Raw genomic sequence first — 19,159 nt, 5'->3', positions numbered from 1 at the left:
GCCTTCTGCTGCTGCCTACAGCCTTGGCTTCCACCAAGGAACAGTGGGGCCTCACAGGCACCCAGCTCGAGAGCTGCGGGTCCCCAGGGCAGGCTTTGGGCTGGGGCCCAGGGTTACTAGCTAAGGCCCCGGGTAGTACCAGCAGCGTTCTTCCTGGAGTTGAGACAGGTTTCTGGCACTAGCATTATGCGTACATGCGCACATGCACACACACACACACACACACACATGCATATTAACTGTGAGTACTCAGGCCTCCGGCCCTTGTGGTGGGTCATTTCTGTGACAGGTCATTTCTGCCCCGTCTGTGGGGGAATATCTGTATGAGAGGCTAGAAGCACTCCCTGATACACTCAGCCTAACTGCTGTGCTACCGCCGAGGCCCAGCCAGCCCACTAGGAGAGGTGCCTGCCCAGGAACGGCAGAGCTGGACCTCAGGGTGTGCTCGGTGATGAGAAGCATGGGCCACCAGGGCCACTGCCCAGCCCGCCCAGCCATCAGGGCAGTAGCATGGCTGGTGTGCTGGGGCTCGTGCCATAGCCAAAGTCAAGCTGTTTCACACTTGCACTTGTGCAAGTGTCAAACACTGTCATTGGACACCCACTCATGGAGCACTTGGTCTGGGAAGGGGCATAGTGTCCCCACTCAGAGCCCAGGGTGACATTGTAGGGGCCAGGAAGGAGGCAGGACACATTGGCAGTCAGCAGCATAAACTCCATCCCCCTGGGGCAAGGTGCTTGCCCTTGGGCCCCACCCACCTGTGGAGCTGGGAGCTGGCCGTCCGACAGGATCTGCTTCTGCAGCTTCAGGAGGCTGGGTCTTGAAGGAGGAGAAAGAGTTTGCTTTGTAAACAAGTGAGCAGCAGTGAATGGCCTGTGCCAAGGGGAGGTAGGAGGAGGGAGCTTTTGGTTCACGTTCTGTGTGTGGAGCGGTGGTGGGGAGAGTGCATTGGACAGGCTGAGACTTTGACTTTCTCTTGTGCCTTTGGGCTGAGAGGATGCTGGAAGGAGGCCTGGTGGCTGGGCCAGCCCCTGGCGATGCCCTGGCTTGTTTGGGGTCCTGTGACACATACCCCTGCCTAGAAGGAGTTGACCAATAGACAGCGCACAGGCCAGGCCAGGGATGCTGGGAGACAGCTGGACCCCCATCTCTCCCCGAGACCCTGGAGCTGACAGCTGCTGAGCCACAGTTCTCTTTCACATATTGTCTCTTATGGGTGAGTCTGTGGGTGCCTGTGGGGGCCAAGGTGGAGGCTCTGCAACCCGAAGGAACCTTGACGAGACTCCACAGGACACTGGCTTATACCTGGCTTCTGCCTGTGGCTAGTGGTCTTCTCACAGTGGAGCCTCTGTGTGGAATCACGGCATCCAGAAGAGTATCTGTGTTGGACACTCGGGAACTCAGAGAGGATCTAGGCCTTTCCCACCCACTTTCTAGCTTGGGAAACAAGGCCCAGTGAGGGGTCAGAGGGGCCTGGGTTACTCAATGCAGACTCGGTCTCTCTCTCTGCGGCCAGGCTGCCAGGATCTCACTTGATTCCACAGACTTCATGGGACACTGGCTTACACTGGCTGAGGCCTGGCTCTGGGGACCCAGACCTGGACCTGCCGTGGCCCTTGCCTTGGGGACACTCATGCTCAGAGATGGGTGGGAGATGAGTGGCAGGTCCTGGGATGGAGTCTGCATAGTCTCAGGGAGGGAAGGCCCGGAAGGGCTTCATGGAGGAGGTGATATCAAGCTGTGTCTACACTCACCTATCAGTATTGTTTAATCCTTACAAGTCCTGTAAAACCAGGGGTTTTTTTTTACAGATGAAGAAACAAAGATTGGGTGGGGTCTGGCTGGCCTTCCACTTGCTCCCATGAGGACACTTGGTCTTGCCTCTTCCAGGGTTTAGGATTGTGGTGATGATAATACCAGCAAGCAGCTTCCGAGTACAGACTTTGTGCAGGTGCTATTCTAAGTGACAACTCCACCTGGTCCTCAGCACAACACTGTGGGGCAGATACTGTGAACCCCCATTTTACAGATGACGAAACTGAGGTTCAGGAAGATTGCATAATTTGCCCCAGGTCACACAGCTAGTTGGAAACAATAACAACAGTTATAGTAAGAATAGAGGCTAAGAATGATAATGGTAATAAAAATAACTTGCTCAGGGTTACACAGCTAGTAACCATTGGAATGGGACTCAAGCCTACGTCTTTCCAAACTGCAATGCTCTTGTTTGTGTAGATCTGCTAAACTGACTATTCTCTGGGCTCTTAGGGCCGCCCCTGCTGGGTGTCACCATCTGGAGACAGCAGCAGTGATCTGGGCTTCGGAGGCTTGTCAGAGCCTCCCCTGGCCTCCTCTTGCCTGCGGTGGGGTGGGCGTGCTCCCCCTCCTCCAGGATGCTGGCACAGTGGGTAACCCAGGGGAAGGGGTGGGCCTCAACCAGCACCCAGATAAGTAAAATCTCCCTTCCCTATAAAATTATTAATTTTTCATGACAGGCCTCTGCTACCATGCACTGTAATAGACAAAGGAATTTTGGACCCAGAGCCTCTGGAGAACAGGAAATAGATGAGACATTTTGATTGAAGAGTAAATGGCCCACTAAAATAGCAGTTAATCCTTTTATTATCTTTCCAGCAGCCGTTTCCACAGTTCTTTCATGAGGTAAGCCTCCCCCATCCCATCCGACTGGAACACTCCCATTCTCACAGCTGGCTTACATTTAGCCAGCGGAGCCTCTGCTCCGGCACCAGGCAGGCCTCAGTGTGCTGAGAGGAGCCCAGCTCCCCTCTGCCTGAGCATCTTAGTCCTTAGGCCAGGCCTGAGACTAGGGACTTGCTGGACCCCCAGGGACAATGGCACCATCCATCCCCCACCCTGGCCTCTGCACGGCCCATCCATGCTGTCCAGAGGAAGCTCCCTAATCTTTCTGCAATATCCTGTTATGTTTCTTACGTTGCCCGAGTTGTCTCAGCCTTATTAAATGTGGGGCTTCATCTGTTACGATAACAAGGTTACGCGTCCAACCCAAATACTGACGCGACGCCTCCAAGACGTTAACTTTGAACAGATTAATTTCATGCTTTCTTAGGTTGGTTCTCCCAGACGGCCGGAATTCTGATTGTCTGCGACTGCAGAAATTAGCAGACTGTAGCTTGCTTTTCTCCACATGAAGAAGGAGAGAGGCAGAGTGAAAAAGGAAAAGTCATGACAATGACTCTACCTTGGGTTTTATAAAACAACAATAGGCATGAGAAGAGTCCCTTACTTTGGTGAAGAGTTTTACCAAAGCTGTGAGCACAGTCTGGAAGGCATGTGCAGAGGTGAAAAGCCCAGGTCTGGAGTCCCACAGACCTGGGACCCAGCCTGGTTTAGTCACTTGGCAGCTGTGTGGCCTCGTGCTGGTGACTTACCCTTTCTGAACTCTACAGCATACTCGATTGTAAAATGGAGCAATCATAGTACTTGCCTTTTAGGGTTGTTGTGATTAGGGATAAAAGAGATGATGTAAGGGAAGGTGCTTGCTTCCCCATCACACTCCAGCATTGATCTCAGGTGATGTGTACAGTAGCCCTGGGGCTTAGGGCAGGGTTATTTACAGCTGATTTACAGATGAAGAAACTACGGCTCAAAAGAGCCAGTCAATGGGTGGCAGAGCCTGGACTTGAGACTCTGTAGCAGCCTCTGCTCTCAGTAGGGTGGGCAGGGCAGTGTGTGGGCAGTTGCTCCGGGCAGGGCAGGCACTCTGTCCTTGCCACTCGATATCTACCAGGGATCCCTGATTCTTTGCATCTTGTTCATTGACAGTCACTTGCAGATCACCTTCTCTGAGTCAGACAGTGTCTGCTCAGGTGGCGTGGAGCTAGGCTGGGGCAGCTGGACCTGTGGCATAGGAGGCCCATGCGTGTCCTCCCAGTCCTCATGAGCTGCTGGAGTCTTGGGCCGGGTTTTCATCCTGCCCAGCTTCCTCTGGCCACTGCAGCTGCACTGGCCACTGGTCTCCATTCCTTATGCCCCTCTCCACTGTTTGCCAGTCTGTCCCAGGTGCCTTTGAATCTAGGGCCAGAGAAATCGATCTGGTTGAAAGCTGAGTATTATGGATTGGCCTTAACTAGCCAAGGAACTCAGAACGTAAGCCACCTGGCTGGACCTGCCGGGAGGGCCTTGCCCTCCTAGCCTGGGCCAAACTTAGGGCCATTCCCCATAATCCTGGGGCTTCTGGCTTTCCCTTTTGCCTTGCCCCAAACCTTTACCCCCCTCCCCCAGCCCCTGAGAAACAAAATCCTGGGTGCTGGGAGGGGCAGGGGAGCTAAAGGGAGTTGCTCCTTACTGAGATTCAGAGATTGTTTTATCCTGGCTCAATGTGAGCCATTCCCTATCTGTTGTTTTGACCACCGAGCTGGGCATCGTGGTACATGCCTGTAGCCCCAGCTACGTGGGAGGCTGAGGCAGGAGGATCACTTGGGCCAGGGAGTTTGAGGCTATAGTGAGCTATGATCACACCACTGCACTCCAGCCTGGGTGACAGAGCATGACCCTGTCTCAAAAACGAAAACGTCTGAGGCCCAGAGAGGCCAAATCACTTCCCAAGATCACACAGGAGGTAGATACCAACCATATCTGCTGACCTGCCCACTAACTGGAGAGAGGTTTGACTGGGGTTCTGGGCTCATATCCCATGGGATATCCTGAGGGAGAAGATAATTAATATATTCTGAGACTTACTGTGGCCAGCCATGAATTACCATGCCCATTTTACAGAAGAAGAGACTGTATGTTTCTGAAGTTCGCAGGCAAAATGGCTTGCTCTGTATGACCTGCCTCAGCTGCCTGGCCCATTCTAATGGGACACACCGCCTTCTACCCATTCACCTTCGCCCAACCTCTTCCTTCAGAAGAACAGTCACCTCTGTGCTTTTCAAATCACAGTGGGTGGAGTCCCTTTGCATCTGCTGCCCTCTGCCCCCTGCCCAGCATCTTGAGACCTATGGGCTTGAGCATTTTAAGGCCAGCAGACACCCTTGACTCATTGCAACATCTGAAGCTCATCCCAGGGAATTACCCAGGACCCTGAAATGGATGAGTGGCAGGTCGGCCAGTTCATCCCATCACATACAGACAGAGAACAGGGAAGACAGACCCAGAAAGGGTGGTCAGGGGCCCAGGACTGCTCAGCAAGTGCGCATCAGTGGGCAGGGAAAGTTCCCTGAAGGGGCTGATAATCGAAAGTTGGGGAAGGTTTAGGCTCTGGGAAAGTGACCCTCCAGTTAGGAAAGAACCATCCCCCTGAAACACTTGCCTCGCTTTGGTGTGCCAGGCCTTGTGCTAAGAGCTGGGGGTGCAGAGATGAAGATGTTGTGATGTGAGACTTCTGGCATTGTGGGAAGAACACTGTTTTTGAATCTTGTGATATTATTGCTGGATGATGGAGAGAGGGAGGGGAGCCAGGAGCTGAGGTTTTGCAGCCTGGCTTTATAAGCTTGGCCAGGTTGATCAAGTGGGACGAGATCATTATTGAGATGCTTGTCGGGCGATTTTCAGTTTATGTAGTGCTTCCACGTGCATGATCTCAGCCCTCAAAATATTCATGGAGACTGGAATTATGATCCCCATTTTATAGATGGGGAAAGGATAGTCCAGTTCTGGCCCCAGTTCAGGTCCCAAATGCATGGTGGGGTCAGATTTAAACCCAGGTCTCAGTCTTACTCCAGAGACTGTGTGCTAGCCGTGACCCCAAGCCACCTCCCAGGCAGAGAATCATCAGTCTGTTTACAAATATTGAGAGAATATCCAGATCTGAAACTCATTCAGCAAGCTGTCACTGAGCACCTGCTGTGTGCCCCCTGGCCGGGCCCTGGAGTCACAGAAGGGAATCAAATCCTGCCTGGTCTCAAGGAGCCCTCAGCCGAGTGGGGAAGTAAATGGATATTGCATGTAACGATTTTTCTCAAGAAGCCAGCACCCCAGTCACCTTGAGAGTCTGTTGCCTGCTGACTTGATAGGTCCTTTGTTCTGTCTTGGAGTAGAGAACACCTCATGGGTTGAAAAGTAAAACGTTTCACTCTCATTAGAATAGTCACCTGGAAACAAGCTCCCTTCCTGGAGGCTGGAGTTTCTGGTCAAATCAAAAAGGTGCCCTGGAGAATCCTGCTGTAAATGAGGCCAGAGAGGTCAAGTGGTCCCACCCACTCACGCCGCCAAGTCTATCCTCAACTCGCCTCAACTCAGTCCAGGATTGGATGGGTCTGGGAAGGAGAACTGTTTTGGACAAAGTCAGCTTGCAAGTTGGCATCCAGAAGTGTCCTCGTTAATGATCCTTCCTGCGATCATGTCACTTCTCATGTCTACCCTCATTATTAGGTGGGGAAGCTGAAGCCCAGAGAGCAGGCCCCATGGCCCCATGTCATCCAGTACGTTAACAGCAGCCCAGGGATGCCTGCTTTATTTCTTCCTGCCCTGAAGCTTCCTCTCCTCCTGAATTCCTAGAGAGTCTGCATTCTCCAGGTCCTTTAAATCCTTTGGGTGTTGGCTTTTGCTGATTCCTCTGTCTAGAATGCCTTTTCTAGCCTGGCAAATGCCTATACATCCTTCACAACCGAGTTCAGTGCTCCCTCCTTAGTTCCCCCTTTCTCTGTGCCTCCTGTTCTCCCAGCATGTGTTGCACTGTGTGTAACAGTGGTTCCTAACATGGCCAAGTGTCTAGGGGACCACATGCCCTTTGGTGCCTGGCCTGGCCTTCATTGTGGAGGAGCTGAGTCCCCTCCCTAGGACAGAGGCTCTGCCCTGTGATTATCTGTTCTGTCTGTTCCAAGGCTGTGTGAGGTTGCCTGGACCCTGTCTTCCTGAGTAGTTTCCTATGAAGTCACAACATTGATGGGACCTTAAAGACTGTCATGTCTACCCCCTAATCTGGTGCTTGAAGTTTTTCTGCAAGAAAGCCTGAATTTGAAACCTAGCTTTGCCACCCCTCAGCCTGCGATTGTGTACAAGTATAACTTGACTTCCCCAAGCCTCTGTTTTCTTACCTATGAAATTGGGGTAAGAGGACTGTTGATGAGAAACTAGACAATGGCACACGGTAAGCATACCAAAATGGTTCTGGCTGTTCCGGACAATTTACATTTGCAAAAGAGAAAAGGGAAAGTCTAAAATGGATAGTGGCTGTTCAGTCACGAATGTCCCCAAAGAAACAGAAAAAGCTGTTGGAAGTCCCAGCTCTGCCATGGGCTGGCTCTGTGACCTTGGATGTGTTGCTTGGCTGTGCTGAGCCTCAGTTTCCTGCGCTGTGAAATGGGATAGTGCCTAGCAGTCAGAGGCTGCAGTAGACTGTGTTTAGTAGGGGCCCAGCAGATGCCAATGTCCTTCCTTCTCTTGAGCCCGGGGTTTAGCTCCACTGATCTGGCTTACATTGGGATGCTTTTCTTCCTCCCCTATTTTGGAAAAGCAAACACAGGGGGCTTGGGCTTAACAAGGAGAGGCTTCCTGGAAGCCAGTGTCCTTCCAGTTCTCTGGCCTTGCAATTAGATCAGAGCCTCGCCCCCCACCAGCCACTGTGCAGAGGGGAGACTGAGTCCCCAGATGGAAATAACTTGCCTGGGGAAGGACAAGGGGGACTGGAGATAGATGGAGTTGGAGACTCATCCCAGCTCTGCTGCTCACTAGCCGTGCAGCCTTGGACAAGACACTTCACTCTCAAGTCTGTTTTTGCATCCGTAAAATGGGAGCTGTGATGCTCACCCCAGAAGCTTCTGTGGGGGTGGAGGGCTGTGCTCTGTAACTGCAGAAGTTGCTGTAGGGGTGGAGGGCTGTGCTCTATAACTGCAGAGTGCTCTGCGAAGGGGCATTGTTGCCCTGGTCAGGGCTGCTGGGCTGAAGCTGAGTCTCTGACTCCCAGTCCAGTACTCCTGCCTGCAGCCAGGCCTCTGAGTACAGAGAGGGCACTTTCACAGGTGTGTTCCTCCCGGTTAGATTCCCCATCGGGAATGGAACTGGTTGGCTATGTGCTCCCCAAATGTAGTTCCTGGTCTTGAGGCCTCAGCCTGCAGCTTTGCTGGATGCCCTCCTTCCCTGCTCCACAGCCCACCACCACCTCACTTCCACCTCCGTTCCCACCCTGCCCTGGTTCACCCCCATTCCCCATCCCCCATTTCTACTTATCTCCATCCCTGACCCGCTACCCCTTTCCCTTCTTATTTAAATTCTGACCCAGAGTAGACCAATGGCTAAACACACAGGACAACCACTAAGGTCCAAATCCCTTACTCTGCCCTTAACCAGCTGTGAGACCTCAAGACAAGTCACGTGGCTTCTCTGAGCCTTGGTTTCCTGTCTGCGTGGAGGGGAGAGTGTTGTGAGAACTAGATGAGATCATATATGTGTAGCACTTACCTCTTGCCTGGCGCATATTAGATGCTTGAAAACAGGAGCCCTTGTTCCTTCCCCCACCTCCCCATTTTTTGAAGTCATTAGTCCCAAGCTCTCACAGGGAAGAGAATTCCCGGGAGCACCAAATTTGAGGGAACAGGAGTGCTGGCCAAGTTTTGTGAGCTCAACATTGCTTTATGGAATATGAAAAAAAATTAAGGATAAAAAAACACAACTATTTGAATTGAATTTAAACTAATAAAGAAAAAAGCTTTTGAACTTAATGTAAATGGAATTGAAACGATTGTCTTACTGGAGTGAGAACGTCAGATAAAATCAACAGTGACTCTAAGAAGGTGTCCAGACCATGTTTTCTGAGAGGGCCATCCTGGAAATGGCAAACTTCGTAATTGAGAATTTATAGGCTCTGTCTCTGCTGGATAACAGATGGGGGAGCCAGAGCTGGCTTTGTGCACTCACTTGGATGGCTGCAGCTGCAGACCTCAGCGTCCTGTTCTCGTCTGTTAAATGGGTGATGGGCCAGGTAACCCCTAAGGTCTCGGTCACCTTGGACACACCAAGACCCAGATGCTCAGGAGAAGGGGCCCTTCTTAAAGTCCTTCCTTAACTGTGCCCTCCCCTTGGGAGACAGCCTTGGGCTAATCTGTATTGTCCACCCCCACCTGGCCACCAACCTTTCAACACAGCTTGACACCCCCCTGTGCCAAGTTCAGTGCTAGAAGCAAGGGGTACAGTGTCAAAGGAAGAATGGTCTGGTGGCAAATGAATTAACCAATGCCTCTGACACAGAGGAGGGAGAAGGATTTCCCCAGGATGTCATGAGAGCTGGGCTCTGATAGGTGGGTGGGCACTTTCCAGGTGTAGACCATGAGAAGACGCATTGCAGGGAAAGGAAACAGCACATGTGAAGGTTTTGAGATGTGATAGTCTCGACCTTGTGGGGAGCATAGGTGTCCTTTTGGTCTTGAAGTGAGTTCCCTGCATGGGGGCTGAGGGCAGAAACATTGGAATTGGGCCTCAAAGGGCCTCCAGGTCTAGTGTAAGGAAATTGGACTGTGCCCCGAGGGAGTGGAGAGAGTCTCGGAAGGGTTGTACACAGGACTGTCATATGGGCAGAGGTAACATTTAGTGTTGCTAGTGTGGTGGGTACATGGCAATTGGCAGATGAGGACATTGGGGCCCAGGAAGGGCAGTCCACTCAAATCTGGAGCCCTTCTTCCACAGATCCACTGGCATCGGACCATGCACCCAGACTTGCCAATGCCTGGGCACCCGTGGGCCAGGCCACGTCAGCCCAGCGTGTCGTGCTGGGGCACAGTGTCTGCACGTGGTTGGGTAATGGAGCTCAGTCCCCCTTTGGAAACTGCCTCCAGCACGTTCGCCAGTGGGAAATGGGAAAGGCATATCCCATAATGTGGTTCCGTAAAGTTTGCACAACTGTTCTTTGTTTTCCACCCATCCCCACAATAAATCTTCCTCCACTGCCGGGACTGGGGCCTCCGTGGTCTGTAAGTGATTAAGGCACCGACTTTCCCGGCCCCTCCTCGTCGCAGTACATTCTTGTGACATGGGTAGTGATAAAATGAGAATCTGTCAGAGATTCTGTTGCCTTGCAAGTAGTAATTTCCAAATGGCTGGGAGGTGGCCTCCTGTTAGAAGGCAGCCTGCTCTTGCCCTCTCTCTGTAGCCACCTCCCTTGGTAGGTCCTGCCATGTTGGGGCATAAGCTCAGACATGGGCAGTGCGTTTCCTGGGGATGGGGCAATGGGACTGGAGGTCTCTGCAGGACTCTGCATTCTGGGGGGCAAGACTGGGACGTCTGCTGGGCACAGAGCACCCAGTGAGTGTCTGTTCAACTGATGAACCACCTAGCAGCCCCTTTGTTTCATCAGATCCCCAAGCCATAGAGTTTTCAAGCCAAAAGTAACATTTGTATCTTCCTGGGGAACAGCCAGGCCCTGGGCAGTGCCCTGGGCTGCAGAGTTTTGATGGATAGCTCCTGTGCTCAGGGAAGGCACAGGGCGGTGGCTGGATTGCTCTTTCACAGTGGGGTCACTGAAATCCACAGAGTGGAAGCTACTTGGCCAGTGTTACATCTGCACCTCCAGCTCAGGTCCTGGCTCTGCCCCATGATCTTCCCGCTGTCCCTAGTTGCCTTCCACATTTAAATGTGAGTGTATTCTTCCCAGTATCTGCTGAACCCCAAGTTTTGGGAGGCAGTTTGGCTTACGGGGTCATTTCTGATCAGGCTGAGTTGCCAGTGAACATGACAGTGATTGGAGCTTAAGAGAGTCTGGCCACAGGCAGAAAAAATGAGTCGACAGTGCTTCAGATACTTCCATAAGATCCCCAGCACCCCCTCTACCTGCTCCCCTCCCTCCTTCCCACAGGAGTCCAGGACAACAGAAGGAGCCTCAGCTAGGCCACAAGGCTGACTGCCTGGATCTTCACATTTGCTGTTTGCAGATGTGGAAACTGAGGCCCATAGAGAGCATGTGGCTCACTGGAAATTGCAGAGCGAAAGAGGCAAGCTCAGCATCCCCCACTCTCAGCCAGTGTCCTGCCCGCTAGACACCACAGTCTGCTGAGTACCCCTGTGTGCTAGGTCCTGCGGTGAGCACTTACATGTGTTGCCTTCCAGATTCTGAAGAACACTGGCTCTTGTTGTGTGCACTGGGAGGAAATTTCCCGGGTTCAGCAGCTCCTCTGATGCCCCTCCCATCCCCTGCCACACCCTTTGACAGATGGAGCCTTGAGACCCAGGGCGGAGAGATGACCTGCTGGAGGTCACACAGCAGGAGACGGTTGGCGGCGCATGTAGACCACACGTGTCAAAATCACCTTCCCTCCTAGCAGGGTCTGATTCACAAAGAGCTGCCGGGCAGGCTCCAGGGAGACTTTAACCAGTTTCAAATGTCACACCTTCTTAGTGCATTGGGAAGGTGTGATGACTGATTGCTGTGGGTGTTAGGGTCAGAGGAAGCCTGGCTTGTGCAAAGACCCACACAGGCTTGCACCAGTGCCAGCTCTTTGCTTCCACTGCCTGGCTCTGCCAGCCTCCTTTCTTCATTTGCATGGAGCCACCTGACTGTGGGGCCTTAGTTCCTCTGTGTGTGATTAGGACTTGGATTAGATGAAGTTGGAAGCCCTCCTAGGTCTCCTGACCCTGATACAGTCTAAGTAGAGACAGTGCAGGCCAGGAGTTCAGTGCTAGGTTCCCTCCCCAGCTCTGCATTCAAATCGTCTGTGGTTCTGGGCAAGTCATCCCACCCCTCTGAGTCCTCAGTTTTCTCATCTATAAAATGGAAGACTGGGACTCCATTGAGCTCCATCCTTTGAGCTCAGACATTCAGATGTCCATAGTTACCTTCCTGCATTCCTAGCACACCCTAGGGAGGAGGAAGGGGGTGGAGGGCATGGAAAGGGCAGGTGTGGGCCCCTCCTGAGTTCTCTGGCCCCAGTTCCTTCCACACTCCTCTCTCTTGCTCTGTTCCGGCTGTTCCTCAGACATGCTAAGTTCATTCCCACCTCTAGCTCTTTACATGGCTGCTCCCTCTGCCTGGAATGCTCTTGCCCCAGTCTGACCTCTGCTCACATGTCACCTCCTCCAGGAGGCCTTCCCTGACTGCCTCTCTAAAGTAGCACCTTTGGCCACTGTCTGCACCTATATTCCACCTGAAATCCTGTTACGTGTTTGTCTATGATCTGTCCTGCAGTCAAACTTGAGCTCCATAAAGTCTAGACGTTTTTGTTTTGTTCCCTCTGTATCTCCAATGCCTCAAACAGTTCCCGATACACAATATGTGATCAACAGATAAATGAATGTTAGTAATAAAAAGGGGGAGAATGGTTCAGTGGGGCAGAAGGAATGGAACATGCTAGAAAGGACTCAGACAGAGAGTCAGGACTCTTGTCCTACGAAGTGGGGGGTTTTGCAGCAGCTCACAGGGTCGCGTTGAGGGCTGCACGGTTGCTGTCCGAGAGGTATTTCTGGGCCAGCCTAGCTGGGGCTGTCCGCCCAGGGAGACCAGCCCAGCACCCAGTACCCAGTGGTGCTCAGCACCCACTTACCCCTGACCCCTATTTCCCTCCCTTCTTCATCCACATTATCAGGCTATAGGAGAGGCTGTGCCCTCAGTTCATAGCTCCTGGAATGTCAGATTCAGACAGGAACATAGAAACCATCCGCTGTGACTGGAAACACAAATTTGGAAACTGAGGCCCAGAGAGGCATTCTTATCCAGGTTCCCACGCTGTTTCCCTCTTGGAAAAGAATTTATGTTCAAGTCCTCCACATAGTAGATGCTCAGTAATTAGCTGCTGCTGCAGCAGCTGTTTATCATTAAGTCCATCTCTGCAGATTCTGTTTTTATGACCATGGGCACAGAGGTGGGGCAGGAGTACAATTTTGCATTAATTGATAACAAAAGGATGGAAACAGCCAAGAATGCAGCAGGGAAAATGATTCCACCATCCAAAAACAGCTATTTTAAAGTGTGAGGAAGGAAGGAAAGCGGCATTGGTTAGGCACGTGGTCTCTTCCAGATGCCAGACTAAGTCTTTCGTCCATGTTTTCTCAGTGAATCTTGTGATGCGCGCATTTTATGGATGAGGAAACTGAGGCCCAGGGAGCTCAAGAGCTGGGATTCTAGCCCCTGGCCTCCCACTGCTCTGGGGTACCCTCTGTCAGCATCAGCTCATGACTCCTCTTTTAAATTGAGCTCACCTTAGAGGACCCCTGACCAGGCCTCTTAATTAGTTCCTGCAATTCCTCAAAAGCAATCACATGTAATTTGGGCTCTTCATGGATTTGGAGCGTATCTCTCCACTTAACCTGCACAAAACCTCTGGGGAGGTTTTGCTAAATCAAGAATCAGCACTAGGAGCTCAAGGTGTCCTCTTGCCCCATTCCCTGACCTTTGTGTACAGGAGGATACCAACCTCACAGGTAGGGAGGCCTGTAGGGCTCGGGAGAGGGAGGGCTTGGGGCAGCAGCCTGGGGCTCCAGCCCTGAAAGAGGGTGCGGGAACCAGGTCAGGATGGAGGGGCTCTGCGGCTCATGGCTGTACCCATGGGGGCAGAAGACAGCATGTGGGGAGGTCCCAGGGCCAGTAAGAGGTGGCACGGGGTTCAGGTAAGCCTACAGGCATAGCCACCCCACAAGAGGCCTAGGCTGTGCCCCAGGGGCTCCTGGAATCCAGATTCTGATCCCAGGCCTTACCTGATCCCTTATTCATCAGGACGGCGGCTGCACATGCATTTTCCCTGTTCTGGTCTCAGTTTACTTATCTGTTCAGTGGAAATGATAACCGTGTCCAATTGCTTACCTGCCCTTTACTCCGTATGGTCCTACGATAACCTCATGTCATTGGGACCATTGCCCTGTCTTTCCAGTGCAGACACTGGGACTGGAGAGGCAGGGGGCTGGCTGAGTGGCAGTGAGGTCTGTGACAAAGCCCAGGGCAGGCGATTGCCCTGTGCACCTCTCCCTCTGAGCCTGTTGCCACACCCTGGGGTGTGATGATGTTTTCCTGGGCCAGCTCTGCCCCCACGGCTGCCCCCACGGCAAGCACAGCTTACGTACTAGGGGAAGACGGGGTGTGGTCCTGAGGAGCGAGGGCTGCTTCCAGCTCCAGCTGATAGGAACAGAGGGTCTGCTGCCTGCAGTCAGCACCTCTGTCGGGAGGTTGGCAGCTCATGGCTTCGAAGCACCAGCTCTTTAATTGTCTCCACATTGTGAACCCAGGAAGGTCTGTCCTGACAACTGGTGGGTGAAATCAGCCAGGGGATCCCCCTCCCACATCCTGAGCAGCGGTTTCAGCCTTTCAAGAGCTGTCTGAGGTGGTTCCCTAGAGGGTAAATTAGATTCACCTGGCAAGGCCCCATGTCCCCTGGCACGGTCGTGAGAATGCTGAAGGTTGTTGCCCTTGGATCTGTGTCAGAGAGAGAAGCATGGAGTAGGCCTGGGCCCCAGGAAGCTGGGCAGGGGCAATGGGAGTGTCTAGTCCCCACTGGTGAGATGGTAAAGTCCGTGGGGCTTTCTTGTTGACGTCCTCAAGTTCCACCACCTCTGCCTTTGGGCCCTTTCCTCCATGAAAAACATTTAAAAGTAGATTTGATGACAGCGTTGGTATAAAGACAAACATATTATGTATTAAAACATTTCCTTTGACCTAAATTTTTTTTTTTTTTGGATTTTAAATTAAAACATTTTCATGAGTTCCTAGAAGTATCGTGGACTGTAGGTTCTGTGCCTGCTGTGTCTCCTGGAAAATCAGCCCCAAGAGCAAGGCCTGCAGATCCCGGGGCTGCTTGCAGAATGGTACATGTTTTCTTCACTGCTTCCCTTCTCTGGGCTTCAGTTTCATCCTCTGTGAAAAGGGGTAGGTGGAGGAAAATCCTGTTGCAAGGTTCTACTCTGCTACCTTCTGTTACAGTTGATTTTGTTCCTTATCTCTGAGTTATTGTTTTCCATTAAGAAATGATGGATAGTTACAATAAAAGATCTATGTGCAGTTAAATTGACATAGATTAGAGAAAAGGACATAAATACTTGGAAAACTTAAGCTCACTTAATTATCGTGATTGAATCCTATATTTTCCTGGAGCTTCCTGGTAGCCAAAGCAAAGAGGGCAACTTGTTGAATTACAGGATTCTTTTTGAGTGGGAAAGGAAGCAGACCAACCAACTTGTGTGCTGGGGGCAGTTTTGTCTGGATACTTAATCCCTACGAGGTCTTATGTGTGAGTCATATGAGCTGATGGCTGGAGGAAGGCTGTAAAAATGAGAGTTCATTATTAACAGGTGATGATACAGAGACCCTGAACAAAACAATAGACCTTATTTTCACAAATAACGATGCTACTATTATTTGAGAAAAGCCAAGGGCAAGTAAATACTGGTAGTGAAGGACCTGGGTCCTAGTCTGTGTGGTGCTGTTAGCCTGGCCATACATCAGCCCTCTGAGGTAGCTGTCATTATCCCCATTTTACAGTAGAGGACATTGAGATTCAGAGAAGTTAATTAACTTGACCCCGATCACCCAGTGGGATTCAGGCCGCTATAGCAAGCAGCCTGTCTTTGCAGACTTCAAGTTTGAGTCTATTACTTGGGACTGATGCAGTCCTTTACTCAAGGAGTCTGTAGCCTAGTGGACTCCAAGGTCCCCGAGGGCGACACTGTTTGCCCTCTTCTTTTATCTGCTTTAAGGAGGTGCTCAGGGGATGATGGGGCCTAGGAGGAGGAGCAACAATCAGCCTGGGCCTAGGGTAGGGGGATCAAGATGGCATCGTGGAGGAGATAAAAGGGCTTCCAGGAGGAGGCACTGGCATGGGGAAAGGCCAGGGGGTGAGTTAATGAAGCCTCGCTTGGAGTGGTGGCGGAGGAGGAGAGAACCTCTACCTGCCAGGTTCCTTAGTCACAAGCAGCAGAAACCAATCCTGGCCATAGTGAGCCCTGCATCCCCACTCAGAAATGTATTGGCAGGCTCCAGGGACCACAGGCTGTCTGTCCAAGGGAAGGGGATCAGACTCAAGACAGGCAGGATCCCAGGTCCTTCAGGGGCGCACAGGCTTAGAGCCTACCCAGACACCATGGTGGGATCCTCGCTTCTGTGCTCCAGGGCCACAGCTATAGCAGGGCAACCCACTGGCCAGGCCTGGCTGCCCTCAGGTGGACAGGGGCTGGCCCCTGCTTTGTGGGCGGCATAGGTATTCCCTATTTACACCTTCACTTCCCAATAGATCTCACTATGGGGAAACTGGGCAGCCAGTAAGACTCGCGTGTTTGTCAGCTCCAGAAATGGCTGGATCTGAGAGACAGAATCAGGAGAGACAGGTCACCAGGAGGTGGTGCGGAGCCTGCTAGATGCAGGGGGCGGGGTGGGGAGCCCAGGTGAGGGCTCCAGCCTCTGGCCTGGGTTCATTGAGTGGGTGCTGGTACAGGCCTGGCAGCTTGGGGAGGAAGCTGTGACTTGATCTGGGGCATGCTGAATAGGGATGTGTCAGCCAGAGGGCCCCAGGGGGATAGGAGATGTGCAAGTCTGGAGCTCCTAAGGCAGGAGAGCGGTGTGGTCAGCCTCAAGGTAGACTAAGAAGCATGGGGGGCTGGAGGAGCTAGTCTGTGAGATGGGGGGCTAGAGACCACCCACAGGGGACATCAGCATTTACTGGGGGAGGGAGGAAGAACAGGGAAAGTGAGGCACAGAGATTGGGTGGCCAAGGGGACAGTGTGGTGGCATGAGCAGTGGAGCCATCAGGAAGAGCCGTGGGGTCGGGGAGGGTTTTGGTGGAAGCAGAGGGAGCCTGGGCCTTGTTAGAATGTTAATGAGAAGGGCTGGAGGAGAGAAGGGCAGTTTGAAAGCAGCCAAGGGGGACATTTGAGGGAAAACTGACTGCACAGCAGACCAGGGTGGCTTAGGTTGACGTGAGTGGGGTACGGAGTTGAGCCCTCGAGCCTGTGCTGGTGTGGACTGTATGCAGGCATGCGTGTTTGTGCATGCATGCATGAGTATGTGTGCATATGTGTGTGCGCCTTGTGGTCATTGCCCTCTTAGCAGCTGGAATCCAGGAAGGCGGAGCTGATCCATGCGTTTTGCTCAGGGCTTATACCAGCCTAGCAGCTGAGAGGGCCAGAAGGACAGGGAGAGGCATCTGAGCTGGGCAGTGAGGAGGTGGGGGCCAGAGAAGCCCAGTGGATGGAGAGGTGGGAGGTCAGGGGTGTGCTAGCTAACTAGCTGGAAGAAGAGGCAGCTGTGCTCAGTGATCACCATGGCCATCTGCCAGGAATTGCTTAAGGGTTTTACATGGGTCATCTCACACTGCAAAATAGGTATTATTCTCTCTCTTTTATGGATGAGGAAATGGGACACAGCAAAGTTAAGTCACTTATGCTTGGTCACACAGCTAGTGCTAGAGCTGAGATTGTCCCTGCATCTGATGCCCCAGTAGGACATGTGGATCTGGGAGGGGGCATTGAGGAGGATGGAAGAAGAGAGGATTTGGGGAAGGAGGCCAGGTTAGGAGTCACCCGATGAGGCTGGGCCTGGGTCAGGGAGGAAGCCTGGCCTCAGAAACAGGGCCTTTGCTGAGTGTAGAGTGTGAGGTACACAGGGCACACATCTCCAGGAGCTGGTGAGGAGGGTGGGTAGGAAAGGGGCGGTGGGCACCTGGGGTGAGGAGGCAGAGAAGGCGAGGCTCTCTCCCCTGAGGGTGCTTTGTGAAGCCCTGGGGTGCAGCAAGCACAGTGTGTAGTGATGACTTTGTCCTTTCCCTGGGGACACACAAGAGCAGAGTGGTTTTGGTTGTCCATGCCCACTGCACCCCCTCGGGGCCCTCTTTGATCTCTCCTGACTGTGCTTGTATGCCCTGTGTCTTACAGAGGGTACCTGCAGGCCAGCATAATCAGAGTGCGTTACAGAATCCTCCTGTGTAGCCCCTCCTGCGCCCATCCCAGTCCAGTGCTGCTCCTGCATTGATGTCACTGTGTTTGTGTGTGTTCATTCATTCACTCACTCCTGCATTCATTCACCAAGCACCTGCTCCACATCCTGCCTTGTGCTGAGTGTTGGCCACACAGCCAGGAATCTTGCCCTGGAAGTGCTCATAGTCCAGACAAGGAGAGCCACCTGTGACTCGAGTTATGCAACCAACCACGGGATGGATACCCTGGGGGAAGACAAGCAGGAGCTCAGAGGAGGGGACTCGGAAACTAGGGCCCGGTGTGGGGAAGAAAGCTTGATAAGAACCACCGAAGTGCTAAAGGACAGGAAGCGTGTCCCAGGAGAGGGACCAGCATAGGCAAAGCTTGGAGATGAGAGCTGTGAGAGGCCCAGAGCATGGAGTGATGGAGGGGGCCAAAGAGGCAGGCAGGGGCCCAGTGACGGGGGACCGTAGATGTCAGACTGAGGAACTCGGGCTTCGTCCACAGGATGGTTGAAGCAGGGGGACGTGAGGCATGCGTGAACAGAGGCCTGCGTGCACTTCCTATTCCCCGGGAGTGCCAGTGCCCATAGGCAGCCAGGATGTTAACTGCAGTCTGTGCCCTGTTCTTGATAACTCACAGATAATTTAATTCTAGAAATTTTTCCAGGAACATAGTATATTTGGTTGCCATTTCCCAGGGTTTAATAACCCCTTTTCTCCAGATTTGTGTAGGCTGCTGTGCTTGCAAGCAGTTTTCCAACTTGGCCCAAGAATCGTCTGTGCTGGGCCAGGGTGTCCAGTGAGGGCCCAGATGAGATGTGAGGTTCAGACCGGGGCTGCCCACCCTGCCCCCGGAGTGATTACACCATTTGTTAAGAGAGTTGCTGTGAAGGAGCCTGTGGGCGAGGGAAGACATCCTCCCTCCAGGGGGCCTGTGGCCAAACCCTGGCTAAACTCAGCCCTCTTGCCGCAGCTTTTTACCACATTCACGGCTAGACCCCATGGCCCCGTGAGGATCACAGTGCCCCTTGCTAATGGTACAGCTGGAATGACAAATGTGGCTTGGACACAAGGCCCAAGTGAGGCTGCTTCCTTTACTCATATCGGGGACCAGCAGACGTCACGACCCACCAACCTCTTCAGGCAGAGAAAGGGTGAGAAACTTCTTCCCCAAAACTAGTCCCCAGGGCTGGCTGTGCTGTGTGACCATGGGAAAGTCACTTTACCTTTCTGAAGCTTCTGTTTCCTCACCTGTAGAATGGTGTTTAGGGGGGTGTCCCAGAGCAGATCCTGAGAGGGGGATTAGTATACAGGTAATCTTCCAGGGGAGAGTGCGTGGGAGACCCTGCTACATG

The 19,159-nt window shown here is 52.6% G+C and overlaps 1 protein-coding gene across 1 annotated transcript in view; it reads left to right on the top strand.

Annotated features, from left to right (window-relative positions):
* The window catches only part of GLIS1 (GLIS family zinc finger 1), a 236,996-nt gene that overhangs the window by 150,852 nt on the left and 66,985 nt on the right, over positions 1–19,159 (top strand). The window lies entirely within an intron of this gene.

The sequence above is a fragment of the Hylobates moloch genome, unplaced genomic scaffold, assembly GCF_009828535.3.
Source record: "Hylobates moloch isolate HMO894 unplaced genomic scaffold, HMol_V3 SCAFFOLD_18, whole genome shotgun sequence".
NCBI lineage: Eukaryota > Metazoa > Chordata > Mammalia > Primates > Hylobatidae > Hylobates > Hylobates moloch.
Note: the sequence above shows the minus strand (reverse complement) of the source record. Positions and strands in the feature narration are given on the sequence as shown.